Here is a 23,371-nt window from a genome sequence, read left to right as displayed (position 1 = left end):
TATTTGTGACTTTGCGTGAACTTTTTTAACATCATTTATTTTCACCCCCCCCTCCACTATCTGCTGTGGTACTCTGGTTCCCATCCCCCTGCAAATCTAGTTTAAACCCTCCCCAAAAGCACTAACAAACCTCCCTGCAAGGATATTGGTCCCCTTGTAGTTCAGGTGTAAGCCATCTCTCTTGTACAGGTCCCACCTGCCCCATAAGAATTCCCAAAGATCGTGAAATCTGAAACCCTGCCCCCTACACCAGTTCCTCAGCCATGTGTTCATCCGCCACAGCATCCTATTCTTACCATCACTGGCACATGGCACAGGTAGCAATCCTGAGATTACCACCCTTGAGGAAATCTTCCCAAAAGAAAGCAAGAGCAGTACTGGGTACGGAGATTGACCAAGTAATGATGTTTCAACAGCCAGTGTCTCCTGAGCTCACCAGCTCTGGACATTACTGTGTGAACATTTTAGATAAAAACATTACTGAGAACCAATGTGAGAATGAAGTACTGACTGTCACAAAGTGGGGCAGATGGGAAGATGCCACAGAATGCTGTTGGAAGGAGAGTCCATGTTCCAAAGAGTGCTTTGTGCAAATGAATGGCTCCAAGGTGGAAGGGTCAATACTCCCAAGAGAGCCAGTTCATTCAAGATGGCCTTCAAGGGTAATTCAGACTGTGCCTGCTGCTTTCACACAGTCAGTGGGTCCAGCACGCGAGTGAAGCGATACAACCCAAACTACTCCAGAAATGAGCTCCAACATTTATGTGCACATTAGACTGGTTTAATTGAATTGGCCCTTTTATTTCTCTTTTAACTGTAAATTTGGTAAATATATTTTCTTTACAAGTTTATGCTAGTGTACAATTCGTCATTTCTTGGCTACTGATAACTATATGGGCGATATTAACACAGCATTAGCTCAATTCGAGGTTCCTTTAATCGGAACATCCAAATGCTTCTGTTTGGATTATCATACTGATCCTAAACGTATATCGCTCAAATCATACTGACCCTAAACGTATATTGCTCATGAAAGGAGGCCTTCTAGCCACTGAGTCACCTGGCTGTTAGTAGAGTTAGCTAATGAGCCAAGTTGGTGTACAAGCCCCAGTGACAGGGTTATATGAAGGAGGGTGGTGGAGGAGGGGGGATTCATTTGTTCTTTTGTTAAGAAGGAGGCGGAGGGCTTTGAGGTTTTCTTGACGGAAGATTGAAGTGTAGAACTGAACATCCATGGTGAAGATGAGGCAGTCAGGGCCAGGAAATTGAAAGTTACTGAGAAGATAGAGAGCATGAGAAGTAGAAGATAGCTGTCTTTCTAACTGGAAGTCTGTAATTAGTGACACGCTGCAGGGTTCAGTGCTGGATCTGTTGTTTTTTTTTAATCTAATAATTTAGTTGACAACGTGGTAAACTGGATCAGCAAATTTGTAGATGAAAGCAAGATTGATGGTGCAATGGACAGCAAGAAATGCTATCAAAGCTAACAGAATGATCTTGTCCAGTATACCAAAATGGTGCCAATGAACCATGGCAACGTTCTGAGAGTTACTCTTATGGCAATCTGTAGTATCTGCAGTAATTTCCCTTTAAACAGCTACATCAACAACATACAATTGACTTAATGAACTACAAATTTCACAAGCTTCTAAAGAACTCAGCGGACCATAGAAACCATAGAAACTACAGCACAGAAACAGGCCTTTTGGCCCTTCTTGGCTGTGCCGAACCATTTTCTGCCTAGTCCCACTGACCTGCACACGGACCATATCCCTCCATGTATCTGTCCAATTTATTCTTAAAAGTTAAAAAAGAACCTGCATTTACCACCTCATCTGGCAGCTCATTCCATACTCCCACCACTCTCTGTGTGAAGAAGCCCCCACTAATGTTCCCTTTAATCTTTTCCCCCCTCACCCTTAACCCATGTCCTCCGGTTTTTTTCTCCCCTTACCTCAGTGGAAAAAGCCTGCTTGCATTCACTCTATCTATACCCATCATAATTTTATATACCTCTATCAAATCTCCCCTCATTCTTCTACGCTCCAAGGAATAAAGTCCTAACCTATTCAACCTTTCTCTGTAACTGAGTTTCTCAAGTCCTGGCAACATCCTTGTAAACCTTCTCTGCACTCTTTCAACCTTATTTATATCCTTCCTGGAATTTGGTGACCAAAACCGAACACAATACTCCAGATTCGGCCTCACCAATGCCTTATACAACCTCATCATAACATTCCAGCTCTTATACTCAATACTTTGATTAATAAAGGCCAATGTACCAAAAGCTCTCTTTACGACCCTATCTACCTGTGACGCCACTTCTAGGGAATTTTGTATCTGTATTCCCAGATCCCTCTGTTCTACTGCACTCCTCAGTGCCTTACCATTAACCCTGTATGTTCTACCTTGGTTTGTCCTTCCAACGTGCAATACCTCACAGTTGTCTGTATTAAACTCCATCTGCCATTTTTCAGCCCATTTTTCCAGCTGGTCCAAGTCCCTCTGCAGGCTCTGAAAATCCTCCTCACTGTCTACTACACCTCCAATCTTTGTATCATCAGCAAATTTGCTGATCCAATTTACCACATTATCTTCCAGATCATTGATATAGATGACAAATAACAATGGACCCAGCACTGATCCCTGTGGCACACCACTAGTCACAGGCCTCCAGTCAGAGAAGCAATTCTCTACCACCACTCTTTGGCTTCTACCACTGAGCCAATGTCTAATCCAATTTACCACCTCTCCATGTATACCTAGCGACTGAATTTTCCTAACTAACCTCCCATGCAGGACTTTGTCAAAGGCCTTACTGAAATCCATGTAGACAATATCCACTGCCTTCCCTTCATTCACTTTCCTGGTAACCTCCTCGAAAAACTCCAATAGATTAGTCAAACATGACCTACCATGCACAAAGCCATGTTGACTCTCCCTAATAAGTCCCTGTCTATCCAAATGCTTGTAGATTCTGTCTCTTAGTACTCCCTCCAATAACTTAACTACTACCGACGTTAAACTCACTGGCCTATAATTTCCCGGATTACTTTTCGATCCTTTTTTAAACAACGGAACAACATGAGCCACGTTCCAATCCTCCGGCACCTCACCCGTAGACAGTGACATTTTAAACATTTCTGCCAGGGTACCCGCAATTTCAACACTAGTCTCCTTCAAGGTCCGAGGGAACACTCTGTCAGGTCCCGGGGATTTATCCACTTTAATTTTCCTCAAGACAGCAAGCACCTCCTTTTCAATCTGTACAGTTTCCATGATCTCACTACTTGATTCCTTCAATTCCATAGACTTCATGCCAGTTTCCTTAGTAAATACAGACGCAAAAAACCTATTTAAGATCTCCCCCATTTCCTTTGGTTCTGCACATAGCCAACCACTCTGATCTTCAAGGGGACCAATTTTATCCCTTACAATCCTTTTGCTCTTAATATACCTGTAAAAGCTCTTTGGATTATCCTTCACTTTGACTGCCAAGGCAACCTCATGTCTTCTTTTAGCCCTCCTGATTACTTTCTTAAGTATTTTCTTGCACTTCTTATACTCCTCAAGCACCTGATTTACTCCCTGTTTCCTGTACATTTCATACAACTCCCTCTGCTTCTTTATCAGAGTTGCAATATCCCTTGAGAAACAAGGTTTCTTATTCCTATTCAATTTGCCTTTAATCCTGACAGTAACATACAAACTCTGCATTCTCAAAATTTCCCCTTTGAAGGCTTCCCACCTACCAATCACATCTTTGCCAGAGAACAACCTGTCCCAATCCACGCTTTTTAGATCCTTTCTCATTTCTTCAAATTTGGCCTTCTTCCAGTTCAGAACCTCAACCCCAGGACCAGATCTATCCTTGTCCATGATCAAATTGAAACTAATGGTGTTGTGATCACTGGAACCAAAGTGCTCCCCTACACAGACTTCCGTCACTTGTTCTAACTCGTTTCCTAACAGGAGATCCAATATTGCATCCCCTCTAGTTGGTCCCCCTATATATTGATTTAGAAAACTTCCCTGAACACATTTTACAAACTCTAAACCATCTATACCCCTAACAGTATGGGAGTCCCAATCAATGTATGGAAAATTAAAATCCCCTACCACCACAACTTTGTTTCCTGCAGTTGCCTGCTATCTCTCTGCAGATTTGCTCTTCCAAGTCTCGTTGACTATTGGGTGGGCTGTAATACAATCCCACTAATGTGGCCATACCTTTCCTGTTTCTCAGCTCCACCCATAAGGACTCAGTAGACAAGCCCTCTAATCTGTCCTGCCTGAGCACTGCTGTAATATTTTCCCTAACAAGCAATGCTACTCCCCCACCTTTCATTCCTCTGCCTCGAATATTAAGCTGCCAGTCCTGCCCCTCCTGTAGCCAAGTTTCACTAATTGCTATAACGTCATAATTCCACGTGTCAATCCACGCCCTCAACTCATCCGCCTTCCCCGCAATACTCCTAGCATTGAAATATATACACCTCAGAAGATTTTTACCACCACTCACAACCTTTCTATCAGCGGATTTGCTTGAACTTTCAACATCATTTATTTTCACCCCAGCCACACTGTCAGCTCTGGCACTCTGGCTCCCATCCCCCTGCAAATCTAGTTTAAAGCCTCCCCAATAGCATTAACAAACCTCCCTGAAAGGATATTGGTCCCCCTGTAGTTCAAGTGTAACCCATCTCTCTTGTACAGGTCCCACCTGCCCCAGAAGGGGTCCCAATGATCCTGAAATGTGAAACCCTGCCCCCTACACCAGTTCCTCAGCCACCTGTTCATCCTCCAGAGCATCCTATTCCTACCCTCACTGGCACCGAGCACAGGTAGCAATCCTGAGATTACCACCCTTGAGGTCCTGCTTTTCAACTTCCTACCAAGCTCTCTATACTCACTGTCCAGGACCTCCTCACTCTTCCTTGCTATGTCATTGGTACCGATGTGCACCACAACATCTGGCTGGTCACCCTCCCACTTCAGAATGTCATGCAAGCGATCAGAGACATCCTTGACCCTGGCACCCGGGAGGCAACAAACCATCCTGGATTCTATGTCACGACCACAGAACCTCCTAACTGCACCTCTAACTATCGAATCCCATATCACTACCGCTGTCCTCTTTTCCCACCCTCCCTTCTGCACTGCAGAGCCAGACTCAGTGCCAGAGAAACAGCTACTGCAGCTTGTCCCAGGTAAGTCATCCCCCGCAACAGTACCCAATGTGGTACACTTGTTGTTGAGGGGAATGGCCACAGGGGAACCCTGCTCTGCCTGCCCTTTCCTCTTCCCTCGCCTGACAGTGACCCAATTTCCTGTCCTCTGCTCTCTGACTCTCAAGCAAGCAGGTAAGGCTCTTAAGCAGATAAAGGTTCATCACCATGCCCGGGGGTGGGGGGGGGGGGAAGAGGTGGAGGGGGAAGGGGGAGGACTTCAAGCCAGCTGGAACAGAAGGATGAGGCCCCCTCTACCAAGAATCTTGTTAGCAAATGTGCAGTCACTGCAGAACAAAAGTCGAGGACCCAAGGGCAAGATTGATGTATTGAAGGGAAATGAGGCAGATGATAAATTGTATTGTTCTGTGTTTTACTGAGATGTGGTTTGATATCTGTTTATTTATTATTACTATTTTTTCTTCCCTTCTTTCTTTTGTTTATACAGAATTTGTAGCCTTTTGCACACTGGTTGTCCGCTTTGTTGATGTGGTCTTTCCTTGCTTCTATTAGATTATTAGATTTAGAATATGCCCACAAGGAAGTGAATCTCAGGGTTGTATGTATATAGTGACATGTATGTACTTTAATAAATTCACTTTGAACTTTGACCAGCTGGGAAAATTAGCTGAAAAATGGCAGATGGAATTTAATGCACACAATTGTGAGGTATTGCTGTTTTGGAAGAAAACCCAAGCTAAGACTTACCTAGTGAATGGTCAGCACTAAGGTGTTCCATAAAACAAAGGGGCTATGAAAGTGGCATCACAGGTAGACAAGGTCATGGAGAGTTTTGGGCACATTGGCCTTCATAAATCAAAACACCATGTACATAAATGGAGATGTTACATTGGGGCAGTGCAGTAGCATTGTGACACTTCACAGTATCAGCAATCTGAATTCAATTCCCATCGCTGCTGTGAGGAGTTTGTACATCCTCCGTGACTGCGTGGGTTTCTTCCAGGCTCCCACAGTTACCAATCGGCAGGTTAATTGGTCAATGTAAACTGTCCTGTGATTAGGCTAGGATTAAATTGGGGGAGGGTGGGAAAAAAAAATTCGCTGGGGGGCACAGCTCAAAGAGCCGGAAGGTCCTATTCCATGCTGTATATCAATAAATAAATATTGAAGTTGTATAAGACATTAGTTCGAAGTTAATTAATTATCAAAATACCTGTGTCATAACACGCATATTCATTTTCTTGAGTGCATTCACAATGTACAGAGAAATACAATAGAATCAATGGGAAAAAAAATCAATGGCCAATGAAATTAGTAAATTGATGAGTCCAAATTTGGAATATTGTGGCAGTTCTGGTCATCTGTCTACAGGATAAATATTAATAAACTTGAAGGAGAGCAAAGAAAATTTACCAGTAGGTTGCCGGTGCTTGAGGATCTGAAGTATAGGGAAAGGTTGTACAGGTTAGGACTTTACTCCCGGAGCACAAGAGAATGTGGAGAGATCCCAAAGATCTATACAAAATTAGGAGGCATATAGATAGGGAGAATACATGTAGTCTTTCTCCCTTCAGGATAGGTGAGCCTAGAACTAGAGTAACAACTTTAGGGTGAAAAGTAAAATATTTAAGAGGAATCTGAGAGGAAACTTCTTCATTGAAAAGGTGGTGCAAATGTGGAACAAGCTGCCAGCAGAATGTGGGTTCAAATGTAATATTCAAGTTGGACTGTACCCAATCCGTGAACAAATAAAGTGCGATTAAAAATAAGGCAGGGACAAGCAGAGGAGCCATTGTGTCAGTGGGCCAGTTCAGGAGTGGCTTTGACTCATCGGGCTTCAGCAAAGTAAATATTTGACCAGTTTCTTCTTCATTCCTTGTCTGTTAGGGCCGTTAGTACAGCGACAATGGGCTCCAAGGGGCTGTGTTTCTTCTACATGAGATGTGGGAATTCTGGGAGGCCGCCAGCCTCTCAGATAACCACATCTGCACCAGGTGCACTGATCTGCAGCTCCTCAGAGAACAAGCGAAGGAACTGGAGCTGCAGCTCGATAACCTTCGGCTCATATGTGAGACTGAGGAATGAGAGGTAGGAGCCACAGGGAGACAGTCACCCCTGGGTTGCAGGAGGCAGGTAACAGGTGACTGTCAGAAGAAATAGACAGCCAGTGCAGAGTACTCCTGTAACCATTCCCCTCAATAATAAGTATACCACTTTGGATACTGTGGCACTGAGTCCGATGCTGTACCTCAGAAGAGAGTTGAAGAGGACTGCATTAGAGATAAGAGATGCATAGTTAGAGGAATAGAGACCAGATTCTATGGCTGCGAAAGAGAATACACTTGGACGATAGATATGCTGCCTCCCAGGCAGCAGACTCAGGGACGTTGCGGATTAGGTCCACAGCATTCTAAAGGGGAAGAGTGAGCTGAGCAGCCAGAAGTCTTGTGACATATTGGCACCAATGTCATAGGTAGGAAAGGTGAGGAGGACCTGAAGAGAGATTTTAGGGAGCTAGGGAGAAAGCCAAAAAGCAGGACCTCTAGGGTAATTATCTCTGGATTGCTACCTATGCCACACACCAGTGAGGGCAAGACTAGGACGATTAGGCAGATGAATGCATGGATAAGGAACTGGAGCAAGGTGCAGGTTTCAGTTTTCTGATCAGTGGGATCTCTTCTGGGGAAGGTACAACCTGCACAAAAGAGGTGGGTTATACCCTAACCAGAGCAGGATCAACATCATTGAGGGCAGGTGTGCTAGAGCTGTGTGGTAGGGCTTAAACTAATTTGGCAGGGGGGGCAGGGGGATGAGAACTGGAGTGTTAAGGCTGAGGATGGGGTAGTTGGTTTACAAACAGAGGCAGTGTGTGGTGAGACTGATGACTGATGAGAGCCTGATGATAAGGCAAAACTACAGTTAACAAAATGAACTGCAGTGTAAGGGGGAACAAAACCGAATGTGGTGATGAATACAGGACTGAAGGTGTTACATTTGAATGTATGCACTATATGGAATAAGGTATATACTTATAGCACTTCTGCAGATTGGCATATATGACATTGTAGGCATCACTGAATCATGGCTGAAAGAAGATTATAGCTGGGTGCTTTATGTCCAAGGATACAGAGTACCTAAAAGACAGGCAGATATAAGCGGGGGGGGGTGGAGTGCCTCTGTTAGTAAAAAAATGAAATAAATTATTAGAAGGTGGTGACATAAGATCGAAAGCTGTAAAATCATTGTGGGTAGAGCTAAGAAGCTGCAAGGGCAAAAAAAGACCCTGATGGGAGTTATATACAGACCTTCAAGTCTACAAATTACAAACAGAGAGAGAAAGTGCAATGTTACAAAAGTCATGCGGGATTTTAATATGTGTGCAGACTGGGAAAACTAAGTTAGTGCTGGATCCCAAGAGGGGGAATTTGTAGAATGCCTATAAGATGGCTTTTTAGAGCAGCTCATAGTTGAGCTAATCTGGATTGGGTGTTGTGTAATGAACCAAAATTGATTAGCGAGCTGAAGACAAAAGAACCCTTAGGGTAAAGTGAGCATAATATGATCGAATTTACCCTGAGACTTGAGAAAGTGAAGCTAAATTCAGATATATCAGCATTACAAAGGGAATTTCAGAGCCATGGCAGAGGAGCTGGCCAAAACTCATTGGAACGGAACACTAGCAAGAATGATGTCAGACCAATGGCTGAAGTTTCTGGGAGCAATTCAAAAGGCACATGATAGATACATCCCAAATAGGAAGAAGTATTCTAAAGGCAGGATGATGCAACCATGGCTGACAACAGAAGTCAAAGCCAATATAAAAGCCAAAGAGAGAGCATGTAATACAGCACAAATTATTGGGTATTTAGAGGATTGGGAAGCTTTTAAAAACAACAAAAGGCAACTGAAAAAAGCCACAAAGGAAAGAAGTGAAAAGAACTGAATTAAGTATTTTGCAACAGTCTTCTTCACTGGGGAAAATACTAGCAGTATGTCAGAATTCAGTGTGTGTTGGGGGCAAATGTCAACGAAATTGCCAATACAGTTGGCCCTCCTTATCCGCGAGTTCCGCATGCGCGAATTCAACCAACCGCGAATCGAGAAAACCCAGAAGTGCTCTTCTAGCACTTGTTGTTGGAACATGTGCAGACTGTTTTCTTGTCATTATTCCCTAAACAATGCAGTATAACAACTATTTTACATAGCATTTACATTGTATTAGATATTACAAGTAATCTAGAGATGATTTAAAGTATACGGGAGGATGTGCGTAGGTTATCGTGGATCGGGATAGAGAAAAAAAACGGAAGTTCTCTTACTAAGTTGAAACAGGTACATCCGGTATTATTTAGTGTCAGTTAGTCAAACTTTTGTCTTAGTATATATTTTACCTTTCTATGCATATAAAATACTTAAGAAACGTATGTTTCAGTGCCGAGCTCGGGAACAAAAGTTCCCGAGTTGGATCCAGTGACAGATCACTCACGAGCGCGCTGTCCATCCCTGCCGGGTTGATGTGCAGGATCAAAAACTCAAAACCCCAAAACCCAATAATTAAACCACTGCGTTGCTTAGTAATAATTGTTGCTTTAATCGGGCAGGGCCTTTCTCATTTTATCCTTTAAAATTGTTCTGATCGTTGACCGACTGTAGCCTAACGCTTTTCCAATGACCAACAGCATTTCACCTCTTTCTGATCACTTTATTATTTCCACTTTATTTTAAATTGCAATCATGATTATTTTCGTGAACAGAAACACTGCGGATTCAGAGCTCCGCCGCCGGGTCCTAATGCCCACTGCACTAAGACAGGTTAAATAAGGTCCAGGGTTCTGCTGGGTCCTAAGGTCCACCGCATTGAGACAGGTTGAATAAGGGACTTGAGCATCCACATTTTTTGGTATCCGCGAGGGGTCCCAGAACCAATCCCTCACGGATAAGGAGGGCCGACTGTACTAGGGAGATGGTGCTTGTAAAACTCAAAAGGTCTGAAGGTAGATAAGTCACCTGGACCAGATCGTCTACACTCCAGGGTTCTGAAATAGGTGGCTGAAGAGATGGTGGAGGCATTAGTAATGATCTTTCAAGAATCAATGGATTTTGGTATGATTCGGGAGGAATGTAAAAGTGCAAATGTCACTCCGTTCTTCAAGGGAGAGAGGCAGAAGAAAGAAAACCATAGGCCAATTAGTGGTTGGGAAGACGTTGGAGTCGACTATTAAAGATTTGGTTTCGGGATATTTGGAGGCACATGATAAAATAGGCCAAAGTTAGCATTGCTTTATTAAGGGGAAATCTTGCCTGACAAATCTGTTGGAATTCTTCGAAGAAATAACAAGCAGGACAGAAAAAGGAGAATCAGTGGATGTTGTGTACTTGAATTTTCAGAAGCCTTTGACAAGGTGCCACAATGAGGCTGCGTAACAAGCTGTAAGCTCATGGTATTACAGAAAAGATTCTAGCATGGATAGAACATTGGTTGATTGGAAAAAGGCAAAGAGTGGGAATAAAGATATCCTTTTCTGATTGGCTGCTGGTGACTAGTGGTGTCCCACAAGGGTCTGTGTTGGAATTAGTTCTTTTTAAGTTATATGTCAATGTTTTGGATGACGGAATTGATGACTTTGTGGCCAAGTCTGTGGTTGACACAAAGGTGGATGGAGAGGCAAATAGTGTTGAAGAAGCAGGCAGCCTGCAGAAGGATGTGGATAGATTAGGGGAATGGGGCAAAGAAGCAGAAAGTGGAACAGTGGCAGGAATTGTACAGTCATACACTTTGGTAGAAGAAATAAAAGTGTAGACTATTTTCTAAATGGAGAAAAAAAATCAAAAAACTGAAATGCAAAAGGACATGGGAGTCTTCATGCAGGATTCCCCAAAGGTTAATTTACAGGTGGAGAAGCTCGTGAGAAAGGCAGATGTGATGTTAGCATTCAATTCAGGAGGACTAGAATATAAAAACAAGGATGTAATGTTTAGGCTTTAAAGCACCAGTGAGGCCTCACTTGGAGCACCTTGAGCAGCTTTGTACCCCTTATACAATAGGGTCTTTTAAGAGCCTCTTAGACAGGTACATGGAGCTCAGAAAAATAGAGGACTATGCGGCAGGGAAATTCCAGGTAGTTCCTAGAGTAGGTTACATGGTCAGTACAACATTGTGGGCCAAAGGGCCTGCAATGTGCGGTAGATTTCTATCTTCTATTGAAGAAAGGGACCAAAAGGACTTCACAGAAATTATTCAGGATTGAAAGGCTTATCATATGAGGAGCATTTGATGACACTGGGCCTGGACTCACTAGAATTCAGAAGAATGAAAGAAGGATCTCATTGAAACATCCCCGGGAACAAGATTTACAGACATCAATATCTCAGGAAACTTGGAATGAAATTTTTAAATTGGTTAATACGTCATCGCTATGTGCTCGCCATTCCCTCATACAATTTAAGGTGGTACATAGAGTCCATATGACTAAAGCTAAGCTATCTTGTTTTTATTCGGATATATCTCCCTACTGTGACAGATGTAATAATGGAGAAGTTTCATTAATTTAAATGTTTTGGACTTGTCCGTGTCTTGAAAAATATTGGAAGGAAGTTTTTCCAAACTTTTTTTTACTTTTCAAAGTCAATTTTAAGCCTAATCCTCTGACGGCCCTCTTCAATATTGTTGCAGAACAAGATATCAAGCTGAAAACATCCGATTTACATTTTTGGCCTTTAGCTCTCTTATAGCTAGGAGGCCGCTTTTGTTTAAATGGAAAGATGTTGTTCCTTCTACTCATGCTCAATGGCTATGTGACGTTATGCCTGCTCTGATTTAGAGAAGATTCGTTGTTCAATTTCTGAATCTCGTCAAGACTTTCTGAATTACTTTCAAAACTCTCAATTCATTGCTTAAATTCAGATGTTGGCTATATTATTTTTTTATTATACGAGAAGGTATTTTACCTTTTTTCTCCTTAATAAACAGCTTCAGTCTTGGTAGGGGTTAGACTCTTTTTTTGTAATAAATTAGTATATTTCAATATAACTATTGACTAACTTACATGAATACGGGGTAATGAGATTGTTACGAATAGATATAATGTAAATGGTAGTTTAAAAAAATTTTTTTTGACCTATATACACTTTCTTGTACTGTGTATTCTTCTATGTAGAAACTAATAAAAACATTGAAAAAGAAAAAGAAACTTATCAAATGTTGAAAGGCCTTGATAGAGTAAATGTGGAAAGGATGTATCCTATGACAGGGGAAGTCAAAGACCAGAGGGCACAGCCTCAGAATTGAGCAATGCTTCATTTAGAACAGAGATGAAGAGGAATTTCTTTAGCCAAAGTGGTTAATATATTGAATTTGATGCCACAGGCAGCCGTGGAGGCCAAGTTATTCAGTATATTTAAAGCAGAGATTGATAGGTTCTTGATTAGTCAGGGCACAAAGGGATAGAGAAGGAAATGGATCACCCTCGATGGGCCAAATGGCCTAATTCTGCTCCTATGTCTTATGGTCTTACTTAAGAGGATCTCGGACAAGTACATGGATGGGAGGGATTTGGAAAGACCTGGTCCAAATAGATGGAATAAGGCAGAACATCAGGTTGGCATGGACTAGATGGGATGAAGAGCCTGTTTTTGTGCTGTAGTATATTGACAAGAAGGAGCAAGACTAAAGCTGTAAGAAAGGTTTTTAATTAACTATCAGTAGTAACTGATCCAATGGGGGGGGGGGGTAGCTTGAATTTGACAACTTCTGCCTTCTCATTTTGGACTTCACAGCGGGATGAGATACTGACTTGGAAATATCCCATACCCCAATCTTAAATATCTGACTCAAGTTAGTGGTTTCAATAATTCTAGCAAAAATCACAAATTCTCTGGTCAGCCTAGTAGCCACAGAAACCGTAAATACTATTTTGAATATCATTTCAAAACACATTTTTTACGTAATTACATCTCCAATACATTTAGAATTCATCAGGAGTCAACATGAATACACTCAAAATATTCACCCAATTAGCGAAGTTTCACTCCATGTCCTGGTTTATAGTGTGTTTATTCATAGGCCAATTCAAAAATACAAAAGACGAGTAGCGATTAATGTAAAGAACGCTCTACCAAAAATATTAGCAAATCCATTTAAGATACTATTGCCGCTCCGCATTATAACCAATTTACCTGAACTGGCGGTGGCTGAACAACAAATCACGTTAAATCTCCAGGCTTCGGCGTAGCTTCGCAAATCCCGAATTTTTATCCAGCTCTCTAGACGTGAAAGAACAAACGCAACCCCTAAATGTTTGTGCAGCTACGGCCAGCCCGGCTTCTATTTCCGTGTGCAGGCTCAAGTACCCCGTCGCAAACTGAGAGCATCAAATGCTTTCATTGGTTACCACAGACCAGAAGCAACGTCAATGATTGACCGCATTCCACTCAACATCCCGCCTACAAGCATATTCCGATTGGCTCGTTGGGGGGGGGGGGGAGAAAGAGCCGAAAAACAAAAACTATACCTGAAGAAACCGTAGTTTATGATGCATCACAACAGTACCCAGAAAACATTTTAAACATAAACGAAAGTGTAGCGAAAGCTTGCCGTAAAAAAAATCTTACATTGGGAAGCCAACCCGAATGATCTCAAGTGCAAAACCTTTACCAGTATATGGAAGACACCGTCCATCTTTAACATTGATGCTAATATCGTGATTATGAAACAACTTGATGCATATAAAATGGCATTTATATACATTTTAGGACACGACAGTATAAGCAGGAAAACAAGTTTAGTTTGAAGAGTTCATAAATCGGCTACGAAGCGATAGATATGTTATGGCTGTACAAAGCTCCAGCAAATGGAGTTTAACGTGGGGGAAGTGCGTTCTGATGCAGAGGGACCTAGGTGTTCAAACGTCCGACTCAGAGGAAATGCGATAAGCAAAATTTTAAAAGATTACAGATCCGGGGCGCCTTCCAGCGATCTCGAGCAGCTCAATGGATCTCAGTGAATAAAATTAAATATTCCCATTTCACCCCGATACAGCTGAGAATCATAAATGCTTCCACGGCCTGCACGGTTGATAAAGATATTTTAACTGCGATTGAAAAAAAAAACTATCGCTGCTTAAAACCAACGCAAATAATGTGATTGTGGCCTATCTTCTCGCAGGAAACGTAGTTGCAGGTCAGGGAAACGAGTACGTTTAAAGAAGCGGGGTTTTAGACTCCCAATACCGACTATCGTGCTAGCAAACGTAATGTCCCTAGTAAATAAGATCGAAGATCTCAGAGCTAGGGAGCTGTACAGAGGGACATTAGGACCGCGTGCATCCTTTGTTTCACGGAATCCTGGTCGTGCAGAGGTTTGTAAAGTTAGTCGGTTCCATCTTGGGTACCAGCCTACAAAGTACCCAGGACATCCTCAAGGAGCGGTGTCTCAAAAAGACTGCATTCATTATTAAGGACTTCCAGCACCAAGGCATGCCTTTTGCTCATTGTTACCATCAGGTAGTTGGTACAGAAACCTGAAGGCATACACTCAGCGATTCAGGAACAACTTCCCCACTACCATCCGTTTCCTAAATAAACACTGAACCAGTGAACACTACCTGCCTGTTTAAATAAATATTATTTGGATTTTGAACGATTTTATCTATTCATCATACGTATACTGTAATTGATTTATTTATTTTTCTTTTATTCTATATTATATATTGCATTGAACTACTGCTGCTAAATTAACAAATTTCACGACGCATGCCAGTAATAGTAAACCTGATTCTAATACTGATCTGATTGCCCCCTTCCATACTGGATGCCGCAATTCAGATGGACGGGTTTAGTATACTGTACACCATGGGGATAGGACTATCGAGTCTCTCAAAAGCAGAGGTGGAGGTGTATGCCTCATGATCAACTCCTCTTGGTGCACAAATGTATCAGTGTGCTCACTAGACCTGCAATATCTCACAATTAAGTGCCATAGGAGATTTCTATAATAATTTTGGAAGCGCATAGGCAGGAAGGCAAGGGAAGTGGGGTAATGCTCTTAATTAAGAATGAGATCAGGGCGATAGTGAGGGACAAAACAAGATCTAAGGAGCAAAATGGTGAATCCATCTGGCTAGAGATTAGGTAAAGTATACAGTAAAGGGAAAAAAATCACTGGTGAGAGTTGTCTATCAGACACCAAATAATAACGTTACAGTGGCACAGGCAATAAATGGAAAAATTTGAGGCATGTAAGAATGGAACAGCAATTATCATAGGGGTCTTTAACTTGCACATAGATTTGGTGAAACAAGTTGGTCGAGGCAGTCTTGAGAGTGCATCCGTGATGGCTTTCTTGACAGCATGTTACCGAACCTACAAGGGAACATGCTATCCTAGATCTGGTTCTGTGCAACAAGATAGGTAAAGTTAGTGATCTTGTAGTTAGGGATCCTCTTGGAAAGAGTGATCACAGTATGATTGAGTTTCTCACACGAATGGAGTGTGTAATAGTTCAATTTAAAACCAGTGTATTATGCCTAAACAATGGATACTACAATGGGATGAGGGAGGATTTGGCTAGTGTAGATTGGAAACCACAGACTATATGGTGGGACAGTTGAAGAACAGTGGAAGAATTTCAAAGAGATTTTTCACGGTGCTCAAAAGCATAGAAACATAGAAAATAGGTGCAGGAGTAGGCCATTCGGCCCTTCGAGCCTGCACCGCCATTTATTATGATCATGGCTGATCATCCAACTCAGAACCCAGCCTTCCCTCCATACCCCCTGACCCCTGTAGCCACAAGGGCCATATCTAACTCCCTCTTAAACATAGCCAATGAACTGGCCTCAACAGTTTGCTGTGGCAGAGAATTCCACAGATTCACCACTCTCTGTGTGAAGAAGTTTTTCCTAATCTCGGTTCTAAAAGGCTTCCCCTCTATCCTCAAACTGTGACCCCTCGTTCTGGACCTCCCCAACATCGGGAACAATCTTCCCGCATCTAGCCTGTCCAATCCCTTTAGGATCTTATACGTTTCAATCAGATCCCCCCTCAATCTTCTAAATTCCAACGAGTACAAGCCCAGTTCATCCAGTCTTTCTTCATATGAAAGACCTGCCATCCCAGGAATCAATCTGGTGAACCTTCTTTGTACTCCCTCTATGGCAAAAATGTCTTTCCTCAGATTAGGGGACCAAAACTGCACACAATACTCTAGGTGTGGTCTCACCAAGGCCTTATACAACTGCAGTAGTACCTCCCTGGCCTGTACTCGAATCCTCTCACTATAAATGCCAGCATACCGTTCGCCTTTTTCACCGCCTGCTGTACCTGCATGCCCACTTTCAATGACTGGTGTATAATGACACCCAGGTCTCGTTGCACCTCCCCTTTTCCTAATCGGCCACCATTCAGATAATAATCTGTTTTCCTATTTTTGCCACCAAAGTGGATAACTTCACATTTATCCACATTAAATTGCATCTGCCATGAGTTTGCCCACTCACCCAACCTATCCAAGTCACTCTGCATCCTCTTAGCATCCTCCTCACTGCTAACACTGCCACCCAGCTTCGTGTCATCCGCAAACTTGGAGATGCTGCATTTAATTCCCTCATCCAAGTCATTAATATATATTGTAAACAACTGGGGTCCCAGCACTGAGCCTTGCGGTACCCCACTAGTCACTGCCTGCCATTCTGAAAAGGTCCCGTTTATTCCCACTCTTTGCTTCCTGTCTGCTAACCAATTCTCCACCCACACCAATACCTTACCCCCAATACCGTGTGCTTTAAGTTTGCACACTAATCTCCTGTGTGGGACCCTGTCAAAAGCCTTTTGAAAATCCAAATATACCACATCCACTGGTTCTCCCCTATCCACTCTACTAGTTACATCCTCAAAAAATTCTATGAGATTCGTCAGACATGATTTTCCTTTCACAAATCCATGCTGACTTTGTCCGATCATTTCACCGCTTTCCAAATGTGCTGTTATCACATCCTTGATAACTGACTCCAGCATTTTCCCCACCACCGACGTTAGGCTAACCGGCCTATAATTCCCCGGTTTCTCTCTCCCTCCTTTTTTAAAAAGTGGGGTTACATTAGCCACCCTCCAATCCTCAGGAACTAGTCCAGAATCTAACGAGTTTTGAAAAATTATCACTAATGCATCCACTATTTCTTGGGCTACCTCCTTAAGCACTCTAGGATGCAGACCATCTGGCCCTGGGGATTTATCTGCCTTCAATCCCTTCAATTTACCTAACACCACTTCCCTACTAACATGTATTTCACTCAGTTCCTCCATCTCACTGGACCCTCTGTCCCTTACTATTTCTGGAAGATTATTTATGTCCTCTTTAGTGAAGACAGAACCAAAGTAATTATTCAATTGGTCTGCCATGTCCTTGCTCCCCATAATCAATTCACCTGTTCCTGTCTGCAGGGGACCTACATTTGTCTTTATCAGTCTTTTCCTTTTTACATATCTATAAAAGCTTTTACAGTCCGTTTTTATGTTCTCTGCCAGTTTTCTCTCATAATCTTTTTTCCCCTTCCTAATTAAGCCTTTTGTCCTCCTCTGCTGAACTCTGAATTTCTCCCAGTCCTCAGGTGAGCCACTTTCTCTGGCTAATTTGTATGCTACTTCTATATTCCAGTTAAAAGCAAGAACAGTAAGGGTGAGGAGATCCAGACTTGGGTAACTAAGGAAATAAAAGGCAGCATCAAACTAAATGCTTGTGTGTACAAAGTCACGAAGAGTAGTGGGAAACTGGAAGATTGGGAAGATCTTAAAAAGCAGCAAAGAACCACAAAGCAAGCAATAAAGAAAGAAAATAATTATGAAAAAAACTGCACAAAATATAAAAATGGATAGTAAAACTTTTTATAATTATATGAAGCTGAAAAGGGTGGCTAAAGTGAATGTAGGTCCCTTAGAGGGACGAGTAGGGGGAATTGATATTGGATAATGAGGAAATGACAGAGGCTTTGAATGACCATTTTGTGTTGGTCTTCACAGTAGAGGACATGTCTAACATGCCAAAGAGATATGTTATGGATGCGATGGGAGGCGAGGACCTCGATACAATAGCTATCACTGAAGAGGTAATGCTGAGCAAACTTGTGGGCCTGAAGATAGACAAATCCCCTGGTCCTGATGGAATTCATCCCAGGGTACTGAAAGAAATGGCTGAAGTTATAGTAGAGGTTTTGGTGATAATTTACCAAAATTCTCCAGACTCTGGGCAGGTCCCGGCAGATTGGAAAAAGGCGAATGTCATGGCATTGTTCAAAAAAGGATGCAAGTGGAAGGCAGGTAACTACAGGTATCCCCCGCTTTTTGAACGTTCGCTTTACCAAACCTCAGTTACGAAAGACCTACATTAGTACCCTATTTTCGCTAACAGAAGGCGTTTTCTGTTATGACAAAAGCAGGCGCGCCCCGAGCAATCGACAATTGCCTCTGATCTGGGCCGACAATTACGTACTGGGTGGCACCTAATTAATTAGCTTGTTTATTTCAGCTTTTTTCTTAAAGATGTGCCGTGTGCCTCCCGGCTACCGTTGTACCCTGCATGCTTCGCAGATTGGTATCAGGTCGCTGCCCGGAGGGTGGGGGCCACAGCACCACCCAAACTCCGACAACTCAGCCTAACACACCACCAGTGTGCTCTGCGCTGTCCCAGTTCCGGTAAATGATATTACACTGTACATACATTATTTCTAATTTATATCGGCTGTGTATTTTTACGTGTTATCTGGTATGATTTGGCAGCTTCATAGCTTAAAGGTTACTGGAGAGGGCTTGCACGGTGTTTTTGCCGAGAGCGCTTGCGTGCGATTTTCACTACGGAGAACAGTTCAGACAATGATTGCGGAAAAGTATTTCTACTTTATATAAGCTGTGTATTTATCATATCATTCCTGCTTTTACTATATGTTACTGTTATTTTAGGTTTTATGTGTTATTTGGCATGATTTGGTAGGTTATTTTGGGGTCTGCGAATGCTCACAAAATTTACCCATATAAATAAATGGTAATTGCTTCTTCGCTCTACGACATTCCGGCTTACGAACCGTTTCATAGGAACGCTCCACCTTCGGATGGCGGGGAAAACCTGTATAGGCCAGTTAGTTTAACATTTGTATTTGGGAAAATGCTTGAAGCTATTAAAGAAGAAATTGCGAGGCATCTGAAAGAAAAGGAGGTTCACCAGGATGATTCCACAGATGAGGTTAAGACTATAAGGAGAGGTTGAGTCGCCTGGAACTGTACTCATTGGAACTCAGAAGAATGAGAGGAAATTTTATAGAAACAAATTTATGAAAGGGAAAGATAAGGTAGAGGCAGGAAAGTTGTTTCCACTGATAGGTGAAACTTGAACTAGGGAACATAGCCTCAAGATTCAGGGGAGTAGATTTATGCCGGAGATGAGGAGGAACTACTTCTCCCAGAGCATAGTGAGTCTTGGAATTCTCTGCCCAATGATGCAGTGGAGGCTACCTCAGTAAATATATTTAAGATGAGGTTCGATAGATTTTTGCATAGTAGGGGAATTAAGGGTAATGGGGGAAAAGCAATAGATGGAGATGAATCCATGGTCAGATCAGCCATGATCTTATTAAATGGCAGAGCAGGATCAGCAGGCTAGATGGCCTATTCCTGCTCCTATTTCTTATGTTCTTAGGTATACATTCCACCTCAGACCAACGTCAAGCAGGCTTTAGATGATCTGAGCAATGGGATCAATATGCACGAAACAGCGCACCTGGATGTCTTCCTTTTGGGGGATTTTAACCAGGCCAGCCTGGAAAACAGAAAAAAAATCACTAAATAATTACCATCAACATATCACTTGTAGTACAGAAGAAACTCACTGAACCATTGTTACACCACATTCAAGAATGCCAACCATACTATTCCATACCTTCACTTTGGAAAGTGTGATCACCCGGCTGTACTTTTACTCCCCGAGTATAGACAGAGACTGAAGACTGCAGCACCAGTAGTGAGGACTAAGAAGGTATGACCAAGGGAAGAGCAGGAACACTTAAAGGACTTCTTTGAATCGGCAGACTGGACTGCATTCAGGGATTAATCTTCAAATTTGGATGAGTATGCCGCAGTTGTTACCTATTTCCTTAAAACCTGTGTGGATAAGTGTGTGCCTGCGAAAACTTGCTGTACAATCCCAAACCAAAAACAGCGGTTGAACCAGGAAGTACGTTGTCTTGAGGGCTAGATCTGTGGCATTTAAATCTAGTGACCAAAGTCTGTATAAGAAAACCAGGCATGACTTGCAGAGGGCTATTTCAAGAGCAAAGAGACAATTCTGAGGGAGGTTGGAGGCAATATTTGATGCACGATTACTCTGAAAGGGTTTGCAAGACATTACTTCCTAGAAAGTAAAACCCAATAGCATGAATGGCAGTGATGCTTCACCACCAGATGAACTCAACGCCTCCTATGCTCACTTTGAGAGGGAGAATATAACTACAGCTGTGAAGATCCCTGCTATACCCGATGACCCTGTGATCTCTGTCTCAGAGGCCGATATTAGGCCATTTATAAGGAAGGTGAACCCTCAAAAGGCGGCAGGCCCAAATGGAATACCTGGTAAGGCTCTGAAAAATTATGCCAACCAACTGGCGGGAGTATTCAAGAACTTTCTCAGCCTCTCACTACTATGGTCTGAAGTTCCCACCTGCTTCAAAAATGCAACAATTATACCAGTGCCTAAGAAAAGTGGTGTGAGCTGCCTTAATGATCATCACCCAGAAGCACTCACATCGATGGTGATGAAATGCTTTCAGAGGTTGGTCATGGCTAGAATGAAATCCTCCCTCAGCAAGGACCTAGACCCATTGCAATTTGCCTATTGCCACAAATAGGTCAGCAATTGACATAATCTCAATGGTTCTTCATATGGCCTTAGATCACATGGACAATACAAACACCTGTTCGTTCACTATAGCTCAGAGTTTAACACCATCATTCCCACAATCCTTTTTACTAAGTTACAGAAACTTGGCCTCTGTACCTCTCTCTAAAATTGGATCCTCGACTTCCTAATTATAACACCACAATCTGTGTGGATTGATGATTTCTCTTCCTCGTTGACTATCAACACATCTCAGGGGTGTGTGCTTAGCCCAGTGAACTATTCTCTCTACTATTCTCACTGTCTATGACAGTGAACTATTCACAGTCATGTACTCATGACTGTGGCTAGGTATAGTTCAAATACCATCTATAAACTTGCTGACGAGACAATCATTTTTAGTAGAATCTCAGATTGAGATGAGGGCGTACAAGAGTGAGATATACCAGTTAGTTAAGTGATGTTACAGCAACAACCTTGCACTCAATGTTAGTAAGATGAAAGAGCAGATTGTGGACTTCAGGAAGGGCAAGACAAGGGAAGATCTCTGAGGATCTAAGCTGGTCCCAACATATTGATGCAGCTATAAAGAAGGCAAGACAGTGGCTATATTTCATTAGGAGTTTGAAGAGATTTAGCTTGTCAACTAAAACACTCAAAAACTTATATAGATGTACCATGGAGAGCATTTGCCCAGGTTGCATCACTGTCTGGTATGAGGAGGCTACTGCACAGGACCAAAGATACTACAGAAAGACATAAAAGACAGCTCCATCTTGGGTACTAGCCTCCTAGTAGCCAAGACATCTTCAAGGAGTGGTGCCTCAGGAAGGCGATGTCCATTATTAAAGGACCCCCATTACCCACAGCATGCCTTCTCATCGTTACCATCAGGAAGGAGGTACAGAAGCCCAAAGACACACCCTCAGTGATTCAGGAACAGCTTCTTCCCCTCTTCCATACACCTATCACCTACCACCTTATACTTCTTCTTCCCGTTTCCCGCCCCCCACTTTCTCGCTCTAACCTCATCTTTTTTCCCCAGTCCTGGTGATGGGTCTCCGCCTGAAATGTTGACTGTTAACTCTTTTCCATAGATGCCGCCTGGCTTGCCGAGTTCCTCCAGCAATTTGTGTGTAGCCCTCTTTATACTGGCTATATCCCCCTACTCCTTCTGTCAAATTAAGGGTCCTGACCTGAAACATTGACTGTCCATCTCCCTCTAAAGCATCTTGCAAAATCAAAGACCCCACACACCTTGGATATTCTCCCTTCTCCCATCAGGCAGATGATACAAAAGCCTGAAATCATCTACCACCAGGCTCAAGGACAGCTTCCATCTTGTTGTTGTAAGGCTATGGCAGGCTCCCCCAATACAAAAGATAGACTTAATCTCACAATGTAGCTTGTTATGATCTTGCACATTACTATCTGCCAACACTGCATTCTGCAGATGTTGCATTTTATTCTGCATTGTTATTGTTTTACCATGTACTGCCTCAAAGTACTGTGTAATAATGTGCATGTTCAGAATCTGATTTAATACACTGGCATGTGGTGAAATTTGTTGACTTTGTGGCAGCAGTACAATGCAATAGCAAATAGTAAAAAAGACGAATCACAGCATGTACATACAAAATAGTTAAATTAAATAAGTAGCGCAAAACTGGAAATAAAAAAGTAAAGAGGTAGTGTTTAGGGGTTCAGTGTCCATTTGGACACCAGACGGCAGAGGGGGAGCAACTGTCCCTGATTCGTTGAGTGTGTGCCTTCACGCTTCTGTACCTCCTTCCTGATGGTAGCAATGAAAACGAGGCATGACCTCGGTGATGGGGGTCCTTAATGATGAATGCCACCTTTTTGAGGCGTCGCTCCTTGAAGATGTTCTGGATACTACTGAGGCTAACGCTCATGATGGAGCTAAGTTTATTTCAATCCTGTGCAAGAAAAAAAGCTTTTCACTGTACACGTAACAATAAACCAACTCCAATTCTGTTTGCTGCTTGTTTTTCATTTGTTCATACATGAATGTGATTCCTTTGTTACAAGGATTTACAGCGAAAAACTTGAAAGAGGAATTAGAGTTTGGATGGCAGCTGTCCGAAAGAAAAAATCCTGGTGAGAAACAAGGGAAAGGAAAAGAAGCAGCAGATACTACACAGAGGTTAATTTTTAAATCTGCCTATCACATCAGCAGCAGATGCAACAATTACTTGATCAGGGTAGAAGGAACAGTCGTGAACCAGGGTGTACAAACTCAAAACATGGAGTTGTCTATTCAGCACAGGATGACAGGAAAATCTCT

At 42.5% G+C, this 23,371-nt stretch overlaps 1 protein-coding gene across 4 annotated transcripts in view; it reads right to left on the bottom strand.

The window, feature by feature from the left end:
* Nucleotides 1–23,371, bottom strand: part of LOC134355577 (bcl-2 homologous antagonist/killer-like) — a 132,709-nt gene that overhangs the window by 89,110 nt on the left and 20,228 nt on the right. For 2 of the 4 annotated variants that reach the window (XM_063065648.1, XM_063065650.1), the window contains exon 2: nt 13,365–13,451. The exons of 1 other annotated variant lie outside the window; for it this stretch is intronic. The gene's annotated coding sequence lies outside the window, so the exon portion shown is untranslated. Of the gene's footprint in view, nt 1–13,364; nt 13,452–19,953; nt 19,993–23,371 lie in introns of all 4 variants that reach the window. One more of the 4 variants, XM_063065649.1, reaches the window with a different exon arrangement.

Source organism: Mobula hypostoma, chromosome 13 (assembly GCF_963921235.1).
Source record: "Mobula hypostoma chromosome 13, sMobHyp1.1, whole genome shotgun sequence".
Classification (NCBI taxonomy): Eukaryota; Metazoa; Chordata; class Chondrichthyes; order Myliobatiformes; family Myliobatidae; genus Mobula; species Mobula hypostoma.
This window is presented reverse-complemented; position numbering and strand designations above follow the sequence as displayed.